Source organism: Vigna radiata, unplaced genomic scaffold, assembly GCF_000741045.1.
Source record: "Vigna radiata var. radiata cultivar VC1973A unplaced genomic scaffold, Vradiata_ver6 scaffold_382, whole genome shotgun sequence".
NCBI lineage: Eukaryota > Viridiplantae > Streptophyta > Magnoliopsida > Fabales > Fabaceae > Vigna > Vigna radiata.
The window spans coordinates 95,886-104,351 of NW_014542419.1; the positions used below are offsets into that span (position 1 = coordinate 95,886).

Genomic DNA, 8,466 nt, shown 5'->3' on the forward strand with positions numbered 1-8,466 from the left:
AAATATATATGGTTACAATGCAATAGAGGTAATAGTAGACAAATTAACAAAATATACTCACTTTCTATCTTTAACATCCAACTTTCTTTGGAAAAATTATCTAAATTATATATAAAAAAAATTATTAGGATGCAGATAAGGATATATAATATAAAGACGTCATCAAATATAATACTGGAACAACATCCTTGAAACAACATCTGAATTTAAACTAGAGTACTATAGTTTATCCCTTCAAAATACAAGGAATTTAAACTTTAGACACACTAAAGTTCTTCAAAATAACATAGGCTCAGAGAAGTGAAGCTTAGAAGACTTGACTGCAGCATTGCCATCTCCTTCCAAAGCTGACTCCAAAGAAACCTCATCAACATCTTCTCACATCCAAGTGGATGATCATCGCAAAAGGAAACATACACAAGCAACACAAACAAGCAAGGGTGAGCTAGGTATAAAAAACATGTTATACAGTCACACACAACATGCAAAGTTCATTCAAATATACAGGATCACATAACATGACTTGTTCCACTTTAAACTGACTCGTTCGGACTAGAATGATTGTCGAGCTATGGCGGGTTATGCACTCGTGGTGGTCTCTACTGCATTGCAAAGTCGTTGCCAATGGGTTCCACCCTACCACACTCATGAGGTTAGTTTGTTCTGCGTCCTAGAGCATACTTGAAGCCTCCAAGACTAGGACTTCCTGCTACTACTCACCACATGATTCAATCCTCTCTACTTGAGAATGATTGATCATTTTAGTTTCAGGAAAACCCTCAAGACTGAGCTTCCATGCAACCATTCTAACACTACAAGGGCACCACCATGTATCCTCTCCTTGAGGATCATGGAATTACGTCCATGAACCATACTTGTTACACTTACACCAACCACCACTTTGTTACACTTACATAAATCACATACTTTGTACATACATACTTTCAAACTATAATTCACAACATAGTACATCATACCCTTAATCATGTTGAACAATCAAGCCACCCAAATCAGTTATATAGACATATATACACCTTGGCAGTCAAACAACATCAAACAACTCAAACAGATGACGAAAAGTGTGAAACTCACTAAACCAGGTCACACAGCGCACCAGGGTGCAAGGCAAGACATCAAAAATTCACACAACACACCACCCTTGGTGCACTGAGCGAATTTTCGTAACGGGGGAGGCAAGGCTTGACAACAAAAATTTTTACAGCCCACTACCATTGATGCGCTGAGCGAATTTTCTTGGGCTAAAATTCGCATAATCTACAGAACGAAATTCTGCAAATTTCAAGCACTCAACATCCCAAAACTCGTTCTAGACCTCTTCCTTAACTTCTAATGATCCTAGATCGTAATATAAGCCTAATTAAAATTGTCTATTTGATTATAAACATTATTAACATGATTTTAAAGTGACCAATACCCAACTTTTAACTTAAAACTCCGATTTCATTAACCCAAGAACCCAATTTCAATTCTACCATTTTGAACATGACTTTACTCAGTTTTATGACCCTAACCAATTCTAATTGACTCATCCAAGCTAGCCAAACTTCCCAATTGCACTTAAGACCACCTATGCTCAAATTTACTACCTCAGTTTCTCTCAAAAGACCTAAAACAGTACCCTAGTAACTGTTTACTTATCTAACAAGGCTAACGCATGATTTCCACCTCAAACACTCCTTACTAGTCCAATTGGTCATCGAAGAAGAATCCAATGTCTGGACGCATCAGACTCACCGTCGATGCCAACACATATGACCAGTCACAATTGACTGGATCAAACCAAGGCTGCTCTATGATCAGGGATGTGCCAACTCAGGTTTTTAAGATTCCTCTATCCTACCAAAAAAGTACTCTCAACAAGTCACAATTGATTTATCTAAGTCATCCAAAATGTCCTATGGTGTTCTAGACTCCAATTGCCCAATCTCAATGCCTCACTTCCTCTCACAATAACCTAAGATAGTACATATGCACCTACTTACTACCCATATCATTGCTAATACAGGATCCTTACTCCAAACCTTTCCAACAAAAATCAATTTCAGCCAACAACTTATCTCAGCCACATGATAATCAGCACACCACAGTTACACAAATTTCACAGTCTCAGAATCACACATTCACAGGTTACATCACTACACGAAAAAACGTCATTATCTACAGCCCAAATCCGTATATAAGGCCCAAAATCCGTATATAATAGTTGGTTATATCCAAATTATATACGGTCAAAAATCCGTATATAATACCCTCGTAGGATTTATATACGGAAATATCTGTATATAAGTTATATACGGAAATATCCGTATATAACTTATGCGCATGCATTCTATTAACCTTTATTGCTTCTCCTTTCCCTTCTTAAGAACAGATATAGTATTTCTCAATTACAGTTCCAAAATGCATCACAACAGACAGCTACTACCTTTATTTCATCAACAAGTTCTTTACTAATATCGAAATATATCTAAATATGTGAGTTATACTAATATCGAAAGGTGATGTGTAGAAGAGATTGAGGTTGATGATGAGTAAAGGTGAGATCAAAAGGTGGTGAGATGAAAGCCTATAACCTAGTACAAGGTTTAACTTAGTTTAAAGATACATGTTTGCAAAGCTTTTGATTGTTATTTACTATTAGACAAAGCAATGGTTTACTTTTGATGCAATTAGGGTTGTGGTTTCGGCCAATATTGTTGACTCAAGAATGAAGATATTCTGAGTAACGTTTTACATCCCAAAAAGAAAGCAATTCGAGTAGCAAAGCAATAATAGTTATAGGCTGCCTGAAAGGATTTAACTAAACCTAAAGAATAGTGTAATCAATTATTAAAATGCCAATGATAAACAAGTTTAGAATAACCAGTTTTCCCTATCCGTCTATAAAAGTAGCGGTAATTTTGATCTATAGGTCTTTACTAATACAACATTGGTCCCTGCTAACCAGATAGAAACTAAAACCTTACAAACACATTAACAACAAAACCAATTGGTATATTAACAAGAGATTGATCTAAGCCTCATAAAGAAGGTAATATAAAGTATACATCGAAACCCACTTTTTTTTTCATTTCATCTAGCATAACTAATGTTTGTAATTATGCTTAACTCAATTTCTCAAAATAAACTGTATACACCACTTTGTAGCCGATAGACTTAAAGACATGATAACAAGACATACTTTATATCATCATAGAATTTGGGTCGAGGTTAGAAACTAGTTTGTTCTCCACTTACAAACACTACTTGAACCATATTACTCAACATGAGATCTTAAAAGAAATGCTACAATTTTATGTTCCAAAACATAGATAGATCTTAAGTATATTTTGTTGTGCAGGCCACAATATTTCATTATGGTTTAGTTAGTTTAATTACAGAGCCTTTTAGGTCAGCTCACCTTGCAACAATGAGTGTTGCCAAAGTCTCAGGCTGTATCCTTTTCTATTCTCCAAATTTGGCATTGCCACTATGGTCATCAAAGGAGGCTGCTAGACAGGGCATCATGAGTATCTGGAACTATGCCGACATTATTAAGGTACATGTTTTGTTTGTGAGTGAGTTTTTTCAAAAAGTTCCTTCATTGTCATTTTGAGATAAAATTGCCCTCCAAAAAGGGATAATTTGTTGTCAAAAAATGATATTGAAAAACCTATTTGGTCTCTATACTTGATATTGAAACAGAGCCCACTAAAACACGCATGTGGCCATTTCTTCTGCACTACTTGCTCCTTAGGCAGGGGGAAAAGAAAAGGTCCTCTGAATCTAAATTAACAGAACAAAGGTGGAAAAGGAATTTAACAGAACAATGCAACAACATCCATCCTCGTCAGAGGAAATAGCAGACTTCACTCCTCACCAAATTGGGAATCTACAAAAGGAATTAACCAAACTCCTGAGACGAAAACCAAAGGTGGAAAAGGAAATTTCTGAGCTTCCTCTGGACAGATTTCTTAACATCCGTTCAAGCTTGGAGGTTGATAGGAGAATCAGTAACGCGCTATGTTGTAAATCATATGATAAAGAAGAACATATCGAGAAGACATTGAGTGTGATAATTGACAAATGCAAAGACATATGTGCAAATAATAGAAAGCAAAACAATTGGGAAAAAATCTATTTCTTTTCTTCTAAAGAAAATATTTGTTTTCAGAAGTGGATTTGCTCCCACGCCTAGCCTTAGAGATACCCTTCGAGAGTCAAGAATGGAGAAGGTGACCCTTTGGAACTATAAACAAACAGTGGTCTGAGATCTTAGATTAATTTCTAACCTGTCATCAAATATACAACTTTTGAGGACAAAGCTTCACAAAAAAATTTACACCCAAAATTGTTCTCAGACATCATTCATGGCAAAATGCATTGAGGAGAAGAAGATGACAACGAAAATGAGTGATGATGAATCAGATGAGACAAGTAGTGATGCCAGTAAATGGGTGAAGACTGATTGTGAATGTAGGTTATAAATTTTGTGATATAAATCTGCTGAATAATATGTCTGACTTAAATTTGTATGATTAATATATAATGCCACTCAACTCAGGACTTATTTACAACACAATGCACCTCACTCTCACACAAATTAATCAAACAAGCTCAAAGAAACAATGATTCAAAACTCAGAACACAAGACATTAAAGGATAACCATGAATAACATGTGAATTGAAGAAAAATAAAAACAACCATACAGATCAACACAACACATAATCAAAGAAAAGCATAATTGTACTAGTCCAAAGGAACTCACTCACCTTTTTTTCCTTCACTAAAGGCCTTCGAAACTCCAAACAGTATATGTCTCTGTCCTTAATACCAGTAAGAATCTTCTTAAACCGCCACACAGTAGCCTCAACGGATGCTTCCTAACCCTCCAACCATGGCTTGTGACCCGAACCACAATTGTGTCAAATACAAAAATAAACAACAAGATTAGGGTTCGCCATTCTCAGTATTTAAGGATTTCATCGATTTCTCACCATTAGGGTTTACTTACGAGTTGAATGTACTCTTTCAGCACCGAACCCAAGTCAACACTTGCGCCCAACAATAGTGTTTGATGAAGGACACAAAATCAGGGTGCGAGAACAACAATCCTAGGGTTCCTCTACAACTAGAAGATCACGGCGGCGTTGACAAACAACACGATTACCACAAAGCGACAACGACACCACGACGGGAACACCACAACGAACGAAGATGGTGGTTCCAGATGATGAAGGGCAATGCCTATGATTGATGACAACAATCGCTTGATGACAAGAATGGCCAGAGAAGAACCAAATTTACTAAGAATTAGGTTAGGTTTACTTACCAGATTAAGCTACTCAGCCCCAACTACAATACCGCACCCAACAACCACATTAGGTTACGATTGATGAAGGTCCCAATTTGAGGGAGAGACGAGGAAGAACCAAAGAGGGCTTCAGAGACCAACACCCACACCGAAGATAGCTCACAACGAACTGAGACCGAAGATGGTTCGAAAGAGAATGCAAGATGGTTCGAGAGAGAAGAAACTCTAGAAATAGGGTTCGAGAAAGAGAGGAAAGCTCGAGGTTCAGAAATGAGATCCACCTTCCACTTAATCAGAAATACATTTTTTCTAAATAATTATTTCCCAGATCTATTATAATGGTTGTAGATAAAACTTGGTTCTACTTACATACGGATTATACGGCTTATATACGGATCCTATCCTTGGGTAACTTTCCCGCCACCACGCGCCAACCTTATATACAGAATTTATATACGGAAAATCCATATATAAAAATCCGTATATAATATCCGTATATAACGTTATTTTTAACGTCCATACATAAATTCCGTATATAATATCTTCATTATATACGGATTTAAATCCGTACATAAATTTCCGTATATAAATTCAATATTTCTTGTAATGACAAGCTTTTAACTTGCACCAAAACTACAATTCAATGCAAACAATACATACATACATAACACAGTGCACACATACATAAATGTCTAAATTAAATAGAAACTTATCTCATGCATATTCTAACTCATATAATCAAAGAATGAAAACCCCAGCTCCCCTTACCTGGAGATTTGAACAAAACAATAGGACCTTAACCTTGGCAGCTCACTAGCACCACACAGATACTCAATAGAACCCTAAGTATCACCAAGGTGTGATTAGGAATAACTCTTAGAGCTAAAACAGATAGAGAAAAATGAGGAATAACTTCACTAGCTACATGCAACCACAAAAGTTACATGCCCTAAGCTCAAGAACAGTGGGAGAAAGAGGGAAAAACGACTTACCCAATGAAACGAAGAACTGTTCGATTCGTTTTGAAGCTCTCTGCGCCGGGAATGCTAGAACACCTCTGAATCAAATATGCAACGGCGGAATCAAGGTGGAGGCTAGAAAGAAGGCAGAGAAAATGAGAAACTCGGTTTTTTTTTAGAGAGAGAGAGAGAGGTTTTTAGTGAAATGATTCTGACTTGCTGGGAAGTCCCCCCTCCCCCTAAGGCTATGTTGCCCTTAATTTGATGGGCTTGGCTGCCTCCACATAAGGCCCAATAACCTTATATTTTTCAGACCCTTACACATAATATCATTTTTTTAATAGAGACCCTAATTTTATCTCTAAAAATTAGGATCATTTTATATATAAAAAATCCTTAAAACTATAATCAGGCTTAATTTAACTTATCACCTTTAAGCAAATGGATAATCTAAAAAAACTATCTAATCTTTAAAATCTTGTTAAGAGCTTCTGTCTTAAAATACACTAAAAGTAGGGACAATTTGATATTGTTAGAGTTTACTTAATAACTCCATGTGAATATGTACATAGAAGATTTAGAATCAAATTATATTGGTATGACAATGGAATTTTCTTGATTTTAGGTCTAGATATAATATAAAATGCATTTCACATTATTAAGATAATCAAGAAAAGGATGAAAATATTTAAAGATAGGCAAAAAAAAAAAATATTATGACAAATTAAGAAAACCCATTAAATTTCAAGAACGGATTATGTGTTTGTTGAAAATTTCACTTGTAATTAGGATTGATAGAATTTTCAAATTTAGTAAACTTTTACCCAAATGAATTGGTCTTTATCAGATGTGAATTGGTTTCGTCGCTTATTAAATTGATTTACATCACACCCTTTCAAATATTCATAATATATTTCATGTATCCCATTATCATAATTAATCTTGACTGTTTTCATGTGATGAAACTTTAAACATTGAGTTAGAGAATTAAACAACTTTAAATATAATTTATTTCTTATGATAATTGGGTAAGAGAATTAAATGACTTCAAAGCAAGGATATAGGTTTAGAGTGGAGACAAGAAAGATACATTGATGCAAGAAGTGTATCATCAACACTTTGCAACCAAGTGATTTCAAGGATCAAATTCTTATAAGGAGAATAATGTAAAATCTTCACTTTTAAACAAGATTACTTATTTTAGTATATCTTTACTTTAATCATTAGAGTGAAAACAAAATCTTACACATTGGTTTTTATGATAATACTTATATTGTACAATTTTGTTTGTAAAATGTTAAAATTAGGGTTTAATAACTTAAATTGTGAAATTATGAAACCAGTTAACTGACTAGTTGTGTAAAAAATTGAGTGTTTCTTATTAAATATTAAAAAAATTTCATGTTGCATATAAGCCTTTAACATTTCTTACATTACAAATTTATTCATAAATATTTTATATTAATTAAATATTAGACCTTAATTAATTTTATTATTTTCAACTTAATCTTTAAATATGTTTAATAATTGCATATCATGTCATGACTATTTTTTACGTCTCTCATGAACTAATTTAGTTGTAAACACCCGAAAATTTCAATATAAATTAATTATTTAATTAACAACTACTAAATTTATAATTTAATTATTGTAATATTTTTTTTTGGTATGAATTTGTTTAATTTTTATCGATACCATAACTAAAATTTTATCACTATATTTTACTTTTATCAATAATTTCATTCCAATACACCAGGGAGAGAGGAAATAACAACACAACAAAACAATTCATAGTGGAAATAATTGTTCCAAACTTACAAAAGCATATGACGAGGAACAATAATAAAAAAATGACCGTAATAATATTTTTAATATGAGAACACTAGTAAAAAAAAGGGTTTATACAGCGCACATTATGTCACGGTTCACCAGAAACCGCAGCATAATGTTGCGCGGTGGCACGTTCGTAAATAACTTGAACTTATATGCCGTGGTTCTCCACATAACCGCCGCATATACCCCTGTCAATCAACCCCTTTGACTCCACGTTAGAGAAAAAAATTTAATGACAGGGGAATAGGCCGCGGTTCTCTGACCAACCGCAGCCTATTCCCCTGTCAATTTAATGCAGGGGTTGACTGATGGGGAATGTCAACAGGTGGCAGGGGGAATAGGCCGCGATTCTCTGACCA

At 34.6% G+C, this 8,466-nt stretch overlaps 1 pseudogene; it reads left to right on the top strand.

The window, feature by feature from the left end:
• The first annotated feature begins 571 nt into the window (after window positions 1-571).
• On the top strand, window positions 572-4,525 carry LOC106780088 (annotated as a pseudogene).
• The last annotated feature ends 3,941 nt before the right edge of the window (window positions 4,526-8,466 follow it).